At 27.3% G+C, this 18,489-nt stretch overlaps 1 long non-coding RNA gene across 3 annotated transcripts in view; it reads left to right on the top strand.

Annotated features, from left to right (window-relative positions):
* LOC143192523 (uncharacterized) overlaps positions 1–17,791 on the top strand; it is a 42,231-nt gene extending 24,440 nt beyond the window's left edge. For all 3 annotated transcript variants that reach the window (XR_013004796.1, XR_013004798.1, XR_013004797.1), the window contains 2 exons: positions 15,599–15,819; positions 17,550–17,791. This is a non-coding gene — a long non-coding RNA (uncharacterized LOC143192523). The remainder of the gene's footprint in view (positions 1–15,598; positions 15,820–17,549) is intronic.
* The last annotated feature ends 698 nt before the right edge of the window (positions 17,792–18,489 follow it).

Here is an 18,489-nt window from a genome sequence, read left to right on the forward strand (position 1 = left end):
ACCTTTTTGATTTTCAATACTCTATATAGAATATTGCTATATAGTATATCCAATATATCAGTGAACTGACGTCATATTACTTTATGATGTTAAAACGGTACAATGTTGCCGCTTTTAACGTTAACATTTTACTAATTTTACTTAGTTTCATTAATAACATTGTAATCTAAATAAAATTGTGAAACAAAACTGCTATAAAATATAATTTATTTTAACATTATAGTACATCTAATGTATATATTATAAAATGATTTAAACTGCAGTTAATTAAACAGACATCATAGTTTTTAAGTGAGAGTTATTTAATTATATTTACATTGATCTAACCGAATTAATAATTCTACACACAAGTGATGTAGTTTATTTTCATTAGGGAACATATTGACCTTTTCATGTTTAGTTCTTGTTTCCTTCGTTGCTGTGTTTTTTTTTCACAAATAATTCTGATATCGCTATATTTCTCCTTAGTTTATTATGTCACTGCCTGTGTAATTTTTTCTCGATAAAATTAGATTCAATAACTGCATTCTCCCTAATGCAATTGCCATTAATCTGCAAAACAATTAGCATTCATTCTCTCTTGGGTCATTTTAACCAAATGTTTATATATTCTGAATAATTACATACATATCCATAATGGCGAGGGACAAAACTATCGGACGCTTTTGTGCTTTTATTTCATTTTTAGCTAAAAACCTTTTTGATTTTCAATACTCTATATAGAATATTGCTATATAGTATATCCAATATATCAGTGAACTCACGTCATATTACTTTATGATGTTAAAACGGTACAATGTTGCCGCTTTTAACGTTAACATTTTACTAATTTAACTTAGTTTCATTAATAACATTGTAATCTAAATAAAATAATGAAACAAAACTGCTATAAAATATAATTTATTTTAACATTATAGTACATCTAATGTATATATTATAAAATGACTTAAACTGCAGTTAATTAAACATACATCATAGTTTTTAAGTGAGAGTTATTTAGTTATATTTACATTGATCTAACCCAATTAATAATTCGACACACAAGTAATGTAGTTTATTTTCATTAGGGAACATATTGACCTTTTCATGTTTAGTTCTTGTTTCCTTCGTTGCTGTGTTTTTTTTTCACAAATAATTCTGATATCGCTATATTTCTCCTTAGTTTATTATGTCACTGCCTGTGTAATTTTTTCTCGATAAAATTAGATTCAATAACTGCATTCTCCCTAATGCAATTGCCATTAATCTGCAAAACAATTAGCATTCATTCTCTCTTGGGTCATTTTAACCAAATGTTTATATATTCTGAATAATTACATACATATCCATAATGGCGAGGGACAAAACTATCGGACGCTTTTGTGCTTTTATTTCATTTTTAGCTAAAAACCTTTTTGATTTTCAATACTCTATATAGAATATTGCTATATAGTATATCCAATATATCGGTGAACTCACGTCATATTACTTTATGATGTTAAAACGGTACAATGTTGCCGCTTTTAACGTTAACATTTTACTAATTTTACTTAGTTTCATTAATAACATTGTAATCTAAATAAAATTGTGAAACAAAACTGCTATAAAATATAATTTATTTTAACATTATAGTACATCTAATGTATATATTATAAAATGATTTAAACTGCAGTTAATTAAACAGACATCATAGTTTTTAAGTGAGAGTTATTTAATTATATTTACATTGATCTAACCGAATTAATAATTCTACACACAAGTGATGTAGTTTATTTTCATTAGGGAACATATTGACCTTTTCATGTTTAGTTCTTGTTTCCTTCGTTGCTGTGTTTTTTTTTCACAAATAATTCTGATATCGCTATATTTCTCCTTAGTTTATTATGTCACTGCCTGTGTAATTTTTTCTCGATAAAATTAGATTCAATAACTGCATTCTCCCTAATGCAATTGCCATTAATCTGCAAAACAATTAGCATTCATTCTCTCTTGGGTCATTTTAACCAAATGTTTATATATTCTGAATAATTACATACATATCCATAATGGCGATGGACAAAACTATCGGACGCTTTTGTGCTTTTATTTCATTTTTAGCTAAAAACCTTTTTGATTTTCAATACTCTATATAGAATATTGCTATATAGTATATCCAATATATCAGTGAACTCACGTCATATTACTTTATGATGTTAAAACGGTACAATGTTGCCGCTTTTAACGTTAACATTTTACTAATTTAACTTAGTTTCATTAATAACATTGTAATCTAAATAAAATAATGAAACAAAACTGCTATAAAATATAATTTATTTTAACATTATAGTACATCTAATGTATATATTATAAAATGACTTAAACTGCAGTTAATTAAACATACATCATAGTTTTTAAGTGAGAGTTATTTAGTTATATTTACATTGATCTAACCCAATTAATAATTCGACACACAAGTAATGTAGTTTATTTTCATTAGGGAACATATTGACCTTTTCATGTTTAGTTCTTGTTTCCTTCGTTGCTGTGTTTTTTTTCACAAATGATTCCGATATCACTATATTTCTCCTTAGTTTATTATGTCACTGCCTGTGTAATTTTTTCTCGATAAAATTAGATTCAATAACTGCATTCTCCCTAATGCAATTGCCATTAATCTGCAAAACAATTAGCATTCATTCTCTCTTGGGTCATTTTAACCAAATGTTTATATATTCTGAATAATTACATACATATCCATAATGGCGATGGACAAAACTATCGGACGCTTTTGTGCTTTTATTTCATTTTTAGCTAAAAACCTTTTTGATTTTCAATACTCTATATAGAATATTGCTATATAGTATATCCAATATATCAGTGAACTCACGTCATATTACTTTATGATGTTAAAACGGTACAATGTTGCCGCTTTTAACGTTAACATTTTACTAATTTTACTTAGTTTCATTAATAACATTGTAATCTAAATAAAATTGTGAAACAAAACTGCTATAAAATATAATTTATTTTAACATTATAGTACATCTAATGTATATATTATAAAATGATTTAAACTGCAGTTAATTAAACAGACATCATAGTTTTTAAGTGAGAGTTATTTAATTATATTTACATTGATCTAACCGAATTAATAATTCTACACACAAGTGATGTAGTTTATTTTCATTAGGGAACATATTGACCTTTTCATGTTTAGTTCTTGTTTCCTTCGTTGCTGTGTTTTTTTTTCACAAATGATTCCGATATCACTATATTTCTCATTAGTTTATTATGTCACTACCTGTGTAATTTTTTCTCGATAAAAGTAGAATCAATAACTGCATTCTCCCTAATGCAATTGCCATTAATCTGCAAAACAATTAGTATTCATTCTCTCTGGATTCATTTTAACCAAATGTTTATATATTCTGAATAATTACATACATATCCATAATGGCGATGGACAAAACTATCGGACGCTTTTGTGCTTTTATTTCATTTTTAGCTAAAAACCTTTTTGATTTTCAATACTCTATATAGAATATTGCTATATAGTATATCCAATATATCAGTGAACTCACGTCATATTACTTTATGATGTTAAAACGGTACAATGTTGCCGCTTTTAACGTTAACATTTTACTAATTTTACTTAGTTTCATTAATAACATTGTAATCTAAATAAAATTGTGAAACAAAACTGCTATAAAATATAATTTATTTTAACATTATAGTACATCTAATGTATATATTATAAAATGATTTAAACTGCAGTTAATTAAACAGACATCATAGTTTTTAAGTGAGAGTTATTTAATTATATTTACATTGATCTAACCGAATTAATAATTCTACACACAAGTGATGTAGTTTATTTTCATTAGGGAACATATTGACCTTTTCATGTTTAGTTCTTGTTTCCTTCGTTGCTGTGTTTTTTTTTCACAAATGATTCCGATATCACTATATTTCTCCTTAGTTTATTATGTCACTGCCTGTGTAATTTTTTCTCGATAAAATTAGATTCAATAACTGCATTCTCCCTAATGCAATTGCCATTAATCTGCAAAACAATTAGCATTCATTCTCTCTTGGGTCATTTTAACCAAATGTTTATATATTCTGAATAATTACATACATATCCATAATGGCGATGGACAAAACTATCGGACGCTTTTGTGCTTTTATTTCATTTTTAGCTAAAAACCTTTTTGATTTTCAATACTCTATATAGAATATTGCTATATAGTATATCCAATATATCAGTGAACTCACGTCATATTACTTTATGATGTTAAAACGGTACAATGTTGCCGCTTTTAACGTTAACATTTTACTAATTTTACTTAGTTTCATTAATAACATTGTAATCTAAATAAAATTGTGAAACAAAACTGCTATAAAATATAATTTATTTTAACATTATAGTACATCTAATGTATATATTATAAAATGATTTAAACTGCAGTTAATTAAACAGACATCATAGTTTTTAAGTGAGAGTTATTTAATTATATTTACATTGATCTAACCGAATTAATAATTCTACACACAAGTGATGTAGTTTATTTTCATTAGGGAACATATTGACCTTTTCATGTTTAGTTCTTGTTTCCTTCGTTGCTGTGTTTTTTTTTCACAAATAATTCTGATATCGCTATATTTCTCCTTAGTTTATTATGTCACTGCCTGTGTAATTTTTTCTCGATAAAATTAGATTCAATAACTGCATTCTCCCTAATGCAATTGCCATTAATCTGCAAAACAATTAGCATTCATTCTCTCTTGGGTCATTTTAACCAAATGTTTATATATTCTGAATAATTACATACATATCCATAATGGCGATGGACAAAACTATCGGACGCTTTTGTGCTTTTATTTCATTTTTAGCTAAAAACCTTTTTGATTTTCAATACTCTATATAGAATATTGCTATATAGTATATCCAATATATCAGTGAACTCACGTCATATTACTTTATGATGTTAAAACGGTACAATGTTGCCGCTTTTAACGTTAACATTTTACTAATTTTACTTAGTTTCATTAATAACATTGTAATCTAAATAAAATTGTGAAACAAAACTGCTATAAAATATAATTTATTTTAACATTATAGTACATCTAATGTATATATTATAAAATGATTTAAACTGCAGTTAATTAAACAGACATCATAGTTTTTAAGTGAGAGTTATTTAATTATATTTACATTGATCTAACCGAATTAATAATTCTACACACAAGTGATGTAGTTTATTTTCATTAGGGAACATATTGACCTTTTCATGTTTAGTTCTTGTTTCCTTCGTTGCTGTGTTTTTTTTTCACAAATGATTCCGATATCACTATATTTCTCATTAGTTTATTATGTCACTACCTGTGTAATTTTTTCTCGATAAAAGTAGAATCAATAACTGCATTCTCCCTAATGCAATTGCCATTAATCTGCAAAACAATTAGTATTCATTCTCTCTGGATTCATTTTAACCAAATGTTTATATATTCTGAATAATTACATACATATCCATAATGGCGATGGACAAAACTATCGGACGCTTTTGTGCTTTTATTTCATTTTTAGCTAAAAACCTTTTTGATTTTCAATACTCTATATAGAATATTGCTATATAGTATATCCAATATATCAGTGAACTCACGTCATATTACTTTATGATGTTAAAACGGTACAATGTTGCCGCTTTTAACGTTAACATTTTACTAATTTTACTTAGTTTCATTAATAACATTGTAATCTAAATAAAATTGTGAAACAAAACTGCTATAAAATATAATTTATTTTAACATTATAGTACATCTAATGTATATATTATAAAATGATTTAAACTGCAGTTAATTAAACAGACATCATAGTTTTTAAGTGAGAGTTATTTAGTTATATTTACATTGATCTAACCGAATTAATAATTCTACACACAAGTAATGTAGTTTATTTTCATTAGGGAACATATTGACCTTTTCATGTTTAGTTCTTGTTTCCTTCGTTGCTGTGTTTTTTTTTCACAAAGGATTCCGATATCACTATATTTCTCCTTAATTTATTATGTCACTACCTGTGTAATTTTTTCTCGATAAAATTAGAATCAATAACTGCATTCTCCCTAATGCAATTGCCATTAATCTGCAAAACAATTAGTATTCATTCTCTCTTGGGTCATTTTAACCAAAGGTTTATATATTCTGAATAATTACATACATATCCATAATGGCGATGGACAAAACTATCGGACGCTTTTGTGCTTTTATTTCATTTTTAGCTAAAAATCTTTTTGATTTTCAATACTCTATATAGAATATTGCTATATAGTATATCCAATATATCAGTGAACTCACGTCATATTACTTTATGATGTTAAAACGGTACAATGTTGCCGCTTTTAACGTTAACATTTTACTAATTTAACTTACTTTCATTAATAACATTGTAATCTAAATAAAATAATGAAACAAAACTGCTATAAAATATAATTTATTTTAACATTATAGTACATCTAATGTATATATTATAAAATGATTTAAACTGCAGTTAATTAAACAGACATCATAGTTTTTAAGTGAGAGTTATTTAGTTATATTTACATTGATCTAACCGAATTAATAATTCTACACACAAGTAATGTAGTTTATTTTCATTAGGGAACATATTGACCTTTTCATGTTTAGTTCTTGTTTCCTTCGTTGCTGTGTTTTTTTTTCACAAAGGATTCCGATATCACTATATTTCTCCTTAATTTATTATGTCACTACCTGTGTAATTTTTTCTCGATAAAATTAGAATCAATAACTGCATTCTCCCTAATGCAATTGCCATTAATCTGCAAAACAATTAGTATTCATTCTCTCTTGGGTCATTTTAACCAAAGGTTTATATATTCTGAATAATTACATACATATCCATAATGGCGATGGACAAAACTATCGGACGCTTTTGTGCTTTTATTTCATTTTTAGCTAAAAATCTTTTTGATTTTCAATACTCTATATAGAATATTGCTATATAGTATATCCAATATATCAGTGAACTCACGTCATATTACTTTATGATGTTAAAACGGTACAATGTTGCCGCTTTTAACGTTAACATTTTACTAATTTTACTTAGTTTCATTAATAACATTGTAATCTAAATAAAATAATGAAACAAAACTGTTATAAAATATAATTTATTTTAACATTATAGTACATCTAATGTATATATTATAAAATGACTTAAACTGCGGTTAATTAAACAGACACCATAGTTTTTAAGTGAGAGTTATTTAGTTATATTTACATTGATCTAACCCAATTAATAATTCGACACACAAGTAATGTAGTTTATTTTCATTAGGGAACATATTGACCTTTTCATGTTTTGTTCTTGTTTCCTTCGTTGCTGTGTTTTTTTTTCACAAAGGACTCCGATATCACTGTATTTCTCCTTAATTTATTATGTCACTACCTGTGTAATTTTTTCTCGATAAAAGTAGAATCAATAACTGCATTCTCCCTAATGCAATTGCCATTAATCTGCAAAACAATTAGTATTCATTCTCTCTGGATTCATTTTAACCAAATGTTTATATATTCTGAATAATTACATACATATCCATAATGGCGATGAACAAAACTATCGGACGCTTTTGTGCTTTTATTTCATTTTTAGCTAAAAACCCTTTTGATTTTCAATACTTTAAATAGAATATTGCTATATAGTATATCCAATATATCAGTGAACTCACGTCATATCACTTTATGACGTTAAAACGATACAATGTTGCCGCTTTTAACGTTAACATTTTACTAATTTTACTTAGTTTCATTAATAACATTGTAATCTAAATAAAATAATGAAACAAAACTGCTATAAAATATAATTTATTTTAACATTATAGTACATCTAATGTATATATTATAAAATGACTTAAACTGCGGTTAATTAAACAGACACCATAGTTTTTAAGTGAGAGTTATTTAATTATATTTACATTGATCTAACCCAATTAATAATTCGACACACAAGTAATGTAGTTTATTTTTATTAGGGAACATATTGACCTTTTCATGTTTAGTTCTTGTTTCCTTCGTTGCTGTATTTTTTTTTTCACAAATAATTCTGAAATCGCTATATTTCTCATTAGTTTATTCTGTCACTACCTGTGTAAATTTTTCTTGATAAAATTAGATTTAATAACTGCATTCTCTCTAATGATATTACCATGTCTACAAAACAATTAGTATTCATTCTCTCTTGGGTCATTTTAACCAAAGGTTTATATATTCTGAATAATTACATACATATCCATAATGGCGATGAACAAAACTATCGGACGCTTTTGTGCTTTTATTTCATTTTTAGCTAAAAACCCTTTTGATTTTCAATACTCTATATAGAATATTGCTATATAGTATATCCAATATATCAGTGAACTCACGTCATATTACTTTATGAAGTTAAAACGGTACAATGTTGCCGTTTTTAACGTTAACATTTTACTAATTTTACTTAGTTTCATTAATAACATTGTAATCTAAATAAAATTGTGAAACAAAACTGCTATAATATATAATTTATTTTAACATTATAGTACATCTAATGTATATATTGTAGAAGGACTTAAACTGCAGTTAATTAAACAGACATCATAGTTTTTAAGTGAGAGTTATTTAGTTATATTTACATTGATCTAACCCAATTAATAATTCGACACACAAGTAATGTAGTTTATTTTTATTAGGGAACATATTGACCTTTTCATGTTTAGTTCTTGTTTCCTTCGTTGCTGTGTTTTTTTTTTCACAAAGGATTCCGATATCACTGTATTTCTCCTTAATTTATTATGTCACTACCTGTGTATTTTTTTCTCGATAAAAGTAGAATCAATAACTGCATTCTCCCTAATGCAATTGCCATTAATCTGCAAAACAATTAGTATTCATTCTCTCTGGATTCATTTTAACCAAATGTTTATATATTCTGAATAATTACATACATATCCATAATGGCGATGGACAAAACTATCGGACGCTTTTGTGCTTTTATTTCATTTTTAGCTAAAAACCTTTTTGATTTTCAATACTCTATATAGAATATTGCTATATAGTATATCCAATATATCAGTGAACTCACGTCATATTACTTTATGATGTTAAAACGGTACAATGTTGCCGCTTTTAACGTTAACATTTTACTAATTTTACTTAGTTTCATTAATAACATTGTAATCTAAATAAAATAATGAAACAAAACTGCTATAATATATAATTTATTTTAACATTATAGTACATCTAATGTATATATTGTAGAAGGACTTAAACTGCAGTTAATTAAACAGACATCATAGTTTTTAAGTGAGAGTTATTTAGTTATATTTACATTGATCTAACCCAATTAATAATTCGACACACAAGTAATGTAGTTTATTTTCATTAGGGAACATATTGACCTTTTCATGTTTAGTTCTTGCTTCCTTCGTTGCTGTGTTTTTTTTTTCACAAAGGATTCCGATATCACTGTATTTCTCCTTAATTTATTATGTCACTACCTGTGTATTTTTTTCTCGATAAAAGTAGAATCAATAACTGCATTCTCCCTAATGCAATTGCCATTAATCTGCAAAACAATTAGTATTCATTCTCTCTGGATTCATTTTAACCAAATGTTTATATATTCTGAATAATTACATACATATCCATAATGGCGATGGACAAAACTATCGGACGCTTTTGTGCTTTTATTTCATTTTTAGCTAAAAACCTTTTTGATTTTCAATACTCTATATAGAATATTGCTATATAGTATATCCAATATATCAGTGAACTCACGTCATATCACTTTATGACGTTAAAACGATACAATGTTGCCGCTTTTAACGTTAACATTTTACTAATTTTACTTAGTTTCATTAATAACATTGTAATCTAAATAAAATAATGAAACAAAACTGCTATAAAATATAATTTATTTTAACATTATAGTACATCTAATGTATATATTATAAAATGACTTAAACTGCGGTTAATTAAACAGACACCATAGTTTTTAAGTGAGAGTTATTTAATTATATTTACATTGATCTAACCCAATTAATAATTCGACACACAAGTAATGTAGTTTATTTTTATTAGGGAACATATTGACCTTTTCATGTTTAGTTCTTGTTTCCTTCGTTGCTGTATTTTTTTTTTCACAAATAATTCTGAAATCGCTATATTTCTCATTAGTTTATTCTGTCACTACCTGTGTAAATTTTTCTTGATAAAATTAGATTTAATAACTGCATTCTCTCTAATGATATTACCATGTCTACAAAACAATTAGTATTCATTCTCTCTTGGGTCATTTTAACCAAAGGTTTATATATTCTGAATAATTACATACATATCCATAATGGCGATGAACAAAACTATCGGACGCTTTTGTGCTTTTATTTCATTTTTAGCTAAAAACCCTTTTGATTTTCAATACTCTATATAGAATATTGCTATATAGTATATCCAATATATCAGTGAACTCACGTCATATTACTTTATGAAGTTAAAACGGTACAATGTTGCCGTTTTTAACGTTAACATTTTACTAATTTTACTTAGTTTCATTAATAACATTGTAATCTAAATAAAATAATGAAACAAAACTGCTATAAAATATAATTTATTTTAACATTATAGTACATCTAATGTATATATTATAAAATGACTTAAACTGCGGTTAATTAAACAGACACCATAGTTTTTAAGTGAGAGTTATTTAATTATATTTACATTGATCTAACCCAATTAATAATTCGACACACAAGTAATGTAGTTTATTTTTATTAGGGAACATATTGACCTTTTCATGTTTAGTTCTTGTTTCCTTCGTTGCTGTATTTTTTTTTTCACAAATAATTCTGAAATCGCTATATTTCTCATTAGTTTATTCTGTCACTACCTGTGTAAATTTTTCTTGATAAAATTAGATTTAATAACTGCATTCTCTCTAATGATATTACCATGTCTACAAAACAATTAGTATTCATTCTCTCTTGGGTCATTTTAACCAAAGGTTTATATATTCTGAATAATTACATACATATCCATAATGGCGATGGACAAAACTATCGGACGCTTTTGTGCTTTTATTTCATTTTTAGCTAAAAACCCTTTTGATTTTCAATACTCTATATAGAATATTGCTATATAGTATATCCAATATATCAGTGAACTCACGTCATATTACTTTATGATGTTAAAACGGTACAATGTTGCCGTTTTTAACGTTAACATTTTACTAATTTTACTTAGTTTCATTAATAACATTGTAATCTAAATAAAATTGTGAAACAAAACTGCTATAATATATAATTTATTTTAACATTATAGTACATCTAATGTATATATTGTAGAAGGACTTAAACTGCAGTTAATTAAACAGACATCATAGTTTTTAAGTGAGAGTTATTTAGTTATATTTACATTGATCTAACCCAATTAATAATTCGACACACAAGTAATGTAGTTTATTTTTATTAGGGAACATATTGACCTTTTCATGTTTAGTTCTTGTTTCCTTCGTTGCTGTGTTTTTTTTTTCACAAAGGATTCCGATATCACTGTATTTCTCCTTAATTTATTATGTCACTACCTGTGTATTTTTTTCTCGATAAAAGTAGAATCAATAACTGCATTCTCCCTAATGCAATTGCCATTAATCTGCAAAACAATTAGTATTCATTCTCTCTGGATTCATTTTAACCAAATGTTTATATATTCTGAATAATTACATACATATCCATAATGGCGATGGACAAAACTATCGGACGCTTTTGTGCTTTTATTTCATTTTTAGCTAAAAACCTTTTTGATTTTCAATACTCTATATAGAATATTGCTATATAGTATATCCAATATATCAGTGAACTCACGTCATATTACTTTATGATGTTAAAACGGTACAATGTTGCCGCTTTTAACGTTAACATTTTACTAATTTTACTTAGTTTCATTAATAACATTGTAATCTAAATAAAATAATGAAACAAAACTGCTATAATATATAATTTATTTTAACATTATAGTACATCTAATGTATATATTGTAGAAGGACTTAAACTGCAGTTAATTAAACAGACATCATAGTTTTTAAGTGAGAGTTATTTAGTTATATTTACATTGATCTAACCCAATTAATAATTCGACACACAAGTAATGTAGTTTATTTTTATTAGGGAACATATTGACCTTTTCATGTTTAGTTCTTGTTTCCTTCGTTGCTGTGTTTTTTTTTTCACAAAGGATTCCGATATCACTGTATTTCTCCTTAATTTATTATGTCACTACCTGTGTATTTTTTTCTCGATAAAAGTAGAATCAATAACTGCATTCTCCCTAATGCAATTGCCATTAATCTGCAAAACAATTAGTATTCATTCTCTCTGGATTCATTTTAACCAAATGTTTATATATTCTGAATAATTACATACATATCCATAATGGCGATGGACAAAACTATCGGACGCTTTTGTGCTTTTATTTCATTTTTAGCTAAAAACCTTTTTGATTTTCAATACTTTATATAGAATATTGCTATATAGTATATCCAATATATCAGTGAACTCACGTCATATTACTTTATGATGTTAAAACGGTACAATGTTGCCGCTTTTAACGTTAACATTTTACTAATTTTACTTAGTTTCATTAATAACATTGTAATCTAAATAAAATAATGAAACAAAACTGCTATAATATATAATTTATTTTAACATTATAGTACATCTAATGTATATATTGTAGAAGGACTTAAACTGCAGTTAATTAAATAGACATCATAGTTTTTAAGTGAGAGTTATTTAGTTATATTTACATTGATCTAACCCAATTAATAATTCGACACACAAGTAATGTAGTTTATTTTCATTAGGGAACATATTGACCTTTTCATGTTTAGTTCTTGTTTCCTTCGTTGCTGTGTTTTTTTTTTCACAAAGGATTCCGATATCACTGTATTTCTCCTTAATTTATTATGTCACTACCTGTGTATTTTTTTCTCGATAAAAGTAGAATCAATAACTGCATTCTCCCTAATGCAATTGCCATTAATCTGCAAAACAATTAGTATTCATTCTCTCTGGATTCATTTTAACCAAATGTTTATATATTCTGAATAATTACATACATATCCATAATGGCGATGGACAAAACTATCGGACGCTTTTGTGCTTTTATTTCATTTTTAGCTAAAAACCTTTTTGATTTTCAATACTCTATATAGAATATTGCTATATAGTATATCCAATATATCAGTGAACTCACGTCATATCACTTTATGACGTTAAAACGATACAATGTTGCCGCTTTTAACGTTAACATTTTACTAATTTTACTTAGTTTCATTAATAACATTGTAATCTAAATAAAATAATGAAACAAAACTGCTATAAAATATAATTTATTTTAACATTATAGTACATCTAATGTATATATTATAGAAGGACTTAAACTGCAGTTAATTAAACAGACACCACAGTTTTTAAGTGAGAGTTATTTAATTATATTTACATTGATCTAACCGAATTAATAATTCTACACACAAGTAATGTAGTTTATTTTTATTAGGGAACATATTGATCTTTTCATGTTTAGTTCTTGTTTCCTTCGTTGCTGTGCTTTTTTTTCACAAATAATTCTGAAATCGCTATATTTCTCATTAGTTTATTACGTCACTACCTGCGTAAATTTTTCTTGATAAAATTAGATTCAATAACTGCATTCTCCCTAATGAAATTACCATGTCTACAAAACAATTAGTATTTATTCTCTCCTAGGTCATTTTTACCAAATGTTTATATATTCTGAACAATTACATACATATTTACGCACAAAAATCTTTCGCACTTTACAATACGATTTTCTACAGTTCTCCTATATTAATTATTTACTCACTTTATAGTTGTTCCCATTCTCACCACCCTGTGTTAATATTGTCAGAATTGAATCGTAAACCCACATCCCGAAAGTTTCATTCACTCACAGTCACATTAGGCGCTAGTATTCAAGTCAATAACTAAGTTGTTAATTTGGCAATCTAACACTAGGTTACAATTCCAACATTCTTTAATTTCTTCTTCTGTGTGACTGATGCAGTTTATCCAAACCGAAGGGTGGTATTGTTTGCAAATATACAAACAGTTCTTGCCTGTATATCTTTTTTGGCCTGCATGTTTACTGTAGTAATTTTTCGTCACATCACATAACAATTCGATTTGATTGAATATGCAATGATGGGAGGACTTTACAATCTGTGGCCATATTATTCCGCCATCTGATCTACTGTGTATATTTTGTCAGGGCTCTTTCTAAAAAAGTAAATTACATAAAACACTATTAAACATTTCATTATATTTATATTGTCAAATTTACAAATGACAGTTTTAAATACTTTTCTCTTTAACATTTTATCTTCTAAACTCAATTAATAACAACAAACAATTTATATTTTGCAAACCGCTTCTTAATTACAGCCTTTGGCGACCACTTTTCTTTCTTTCGTTCTTTCTGTTCGATGCCTGCTCAATAGGACAACACCATGTGTTGCTATATTGATGTTCTGGGTCATTAGGCGCTTTGCAACCAAAACATGCATGACTCTTGAAGGTATCAAAAAGTGTTATTCTGGGATGTTCATTGACTCCCGACTATAATGCAATAGTTCGGTGAAGATAGAAGTGTTTTTCAGAAAGGCAAACATATTTTTTCATTAAAACAACTTATTCTCTTCTACAGTATAAACAAATCATTATGAGAATCAGCAAACTATTGTAGATACAGCAGCTTTTTGCCAGATGTAAGCTCTTTTTTATAACATTTAAGTAGCGTTTTTTCACATTTCCTTTATTTTATTTTGAGGCTTTCTCAAGGTACATTTGGATGGATTTTCTCATGTTTACTAGTCGACCAGACCAAGTACTTTGATGAGAATAATCTATTGAGAACTCGAAGGACAATATTTATTGACCAATCTGGTGCACTTTAGTCTGTTGGCAATGCTTTAGATTATTGGGTTCTGGTAGATCCGTGATTCTTCACGAATATATTGATAGTTCCTTATGACGTTCGCACAGCCTGATTTTTCTAGGTATATAAAAATGTGGGTGTGAGTTTAATGTTTTGTTTATATATCAATTATCTAACTCTGTCGTCAATCTTATAAATAATTGTTTATAATCTCCGTTAGTTAAGATTAATTAACGCTTTCCTTAACAATCGAACGCAATTGGACAATCCATGGCTTTGATTTCGAGAAAGGTTAAGACCGACCGAAAGCAATAAACATAAAAACAGGCCGAACAATATTTCGGGAATTACTCGTCGATTGCGGATGATCTAAGAATTTAAAAATCGACGTTTTACGTTTTCTTTTCATTATACCCACGTCACTGGATTCCTCCATTTTCTCTCTCTCTAATTTATGACACGTTGTGCTACGGTATATATGGGTACACAATGTAACGAAAATAGTTTAATTTGTCGTCTTATCTCGCTGCAATCGCACCGTGAAATATCAACGGAAATCGCGGGAAAAATTTGCGTGCAATTAAACCGTTGTCTCGTCTTCCTCGCTAAATATTAAATCCGATTCCTTTGTGATTCACAGAATAAGTTGTAAGTGGAGAATAGTTCGAGAGACATAATGGATTCGCCTAAAGAACAACAAAACACTTTGGAGAACACTGAAGATGTTACTGACGTTAACGACAAAGAGTACCAAGAAAAACCCAAATCCAGAAGGAAGAGGAACGTGACTGACGTACCGCCCAGTATCAACAGAAACCCAGATGGATCAATGCGTGAGGAATTTGAATGAGAATATATCAAGTAAGTAGAGAGGAACGTTATGAGGTGTATGATTTATTGAACACAATAGAGAAATTGTTTATACTATTGCATGTTTATATTTTAGCGGTTGTCTACTACTAGTCACTGTTTTTATATTTTTCAATTATCATATATCATATAGATATCATATCAATTTAAATGCATCTTTTAATGTGCAATAGAAAGAACAATAAAATTAACAATGGTTATAGTAAACATTACCAATTAATTATCTTGATGAGTAAAACTAAACAGCGTTCAACACTTAAAATAGTTGTGCTAGTTTCTCATGCCATAATAGGAGATACTCTACCGTCTTGCAACCACTGTGGACTTATAACCTTGTTTTTGGCACATTTTGATCGTACATACCCTCAGAATAATCTATTTAATTAATAGAACCAAGCATTTTCCTTTTTTTTATTTGTATCTCAGCTTTTATTTTCTGTTTATCTTTTGTATTTCGTTTGCCATATCATCTCGTATTGTCTCTATAATCTATATAAACATTTATGTGTCCGTTTTACCACTTATTATATAATTATAATTAATAATTTAATTATTAGCATAGAATAAATTAATGTTTCAGATCGTCGAATATGAATTTGTGTTTTGGTGACTGTAAAAAAGTTTTCCATTTTATTACGCCAGTGAAAAAGCCTCCTTTTTGTCTATCCATCCTCTGGTTTTAACATATTTTATAATAGCGTCCAAATTATTTATTTCTGGAGTTCACCATTATGTTTAAACATTTGTAAATTAAACTATCACTTCTACAGAATGAATAGGTCACTTACCACGGCATGAAAGATTACTAATGCTTCTCTCTAATTTTTTTCCCTATCCTTTGGAGTATATTAGTCTTCATTTAGTTTTCGTTCTGTTAAGTGATACCTTGTACTCCATGCTTTTTTTCTGTACTTTTTATTTATCATCAGTTAATTATGTGTATATTATGTATTATGCATTATATCCACTTTTTCTCTTTCTTTGTGGGTATAAATTTTGTTTTCATATTTTTTCTTTTCTGGTATTTTCTGAATACATGTCACGATATATCTTCATTAATTAATTGCAATATTATATCATGTAGGTATGTGTTTTTTGTAATATGTTTTTGAGCCATGAATACCTATGCTGGTTTTATATAATTTAAGCAAACTAATGCTTCAGGCCAGTAAAACAGAAATACTAGTTACCATTGTTTATCACTATATATTTTTATAGAAAACAAAATTTTATAAAAAAACTTATTCAACAAAAAACTTTGCTTTTGAGAAAAAAATTAATGTTAATTTTTTATAGAATTGTGACGAGATGAAATAATAGTTACATTACAAAGAGCAATTAAGATTTTATAGCAAAAACACTCTGGATATCCCAATCCTAAATTATAAAGTCTGGTTATATTTTGCTATATTAGGTTTGCTACAAGATACAGGGGAACATTTTCGCTGAGTTATATATCTATTCTCATCACCTATATTCATCAGACATATCTTTTGTTTCCATAATACATTTTTAGTTCATTTCATGTAATATATTAATGACACATTCGTAAAAATACCTGAAGTATATGAGAGTTAATCTTTATGGCGTTGTTTGCGAGATGCTTTTACAACTTTGTTAATTATTGTTATCAGATGTTGAAATCTACAATGTTTGTTTAAATGATTCTACGCTTTGAATAACACGTAGTTCTATATACGATCAATTTCTTTTTGTTTCAGGTAGGATCGAGCTTGAGCCTATTTGCCATGGCTGTCACTACCTCCTAAGTCCAAGCTATTTACATATTATTTATTTATATAACTAAAATAACTGATATATCGTTATACTGAGTAGATTAAATTAACTTTTTTATGACTGTTACTTACACATTATTGTTATCAGTTAGTTTAGAGACATATTGTACTGGAATTGATCAGTATTATATAATTATTTTATTAATAAACCATGCAGCTTTAAAATATTTTGTGTTGTTTTTTTATATAGTCTCATGTTTTATAAAAATATTATGATATGCTAAAATATTAACTACGCACCTGTCTGTTGAAGAGTTTTATTAATTTTCTCCAAAATTTGAACGCCATTTTTAATTTAGTTTTTTAATTTAAGGGAATAAATAGTGTTAAAAAATCCAATATGATATAGCTCCTTAATAGTCTGATATATCTCTGTTATCTAAGTCCTTATATGAAAATGTTATAGTGTTATGTTCTATACAACTTACATTGACGATGGCAGAACTATAAATTTTCTAAAATTGATGGTGGGAGGACGTCGAAAGAAAGTTTTACATATTGTGCATTTTTGTAGTATCTAATGAAAACATATTTTTGATAAATAGTGGCTATTTCTGGAGAATCCTAACCGATATTCGGTAAACTTCGGCAGTTTGTACCTGATTTTACGACGTTGGCATTTAGTAGCAATCCATGTATAGAATCCAACAGACTACAATAGCCATTTTGACCCCGGACTAATAGGAGTTTCGTTTTGTAAGGTTGAGGATTTTGTTTTTATGCTTTATTTGTTCTTGTACTGTTCATATTTTGATCATAAATAGCAGGCAGTGTTGAATAAATCATCGATTTGTGATATTATCAAAAAGCTATTATAAAATTTTAATTTCATCAAAATCTCGTTGATCGCATAGTCAACCAACAG

This window comes from Rhynchophorus ferrugineus, unplaced genomic scaffold (assembly GCF_030347505.1).
Source record: "Rhynchophorus ferrugineus isolate W39M unplaced genomic scaffold, kcgeb_rfMv2 rfM3, whole genome shotgun sequence".
NCBI lineage: Eukaryota > Metazoa > Arthropoda > Insecta > Coleoptera > Curculionidae > Rhynchophorus > Rhynchophorus ferrugineus.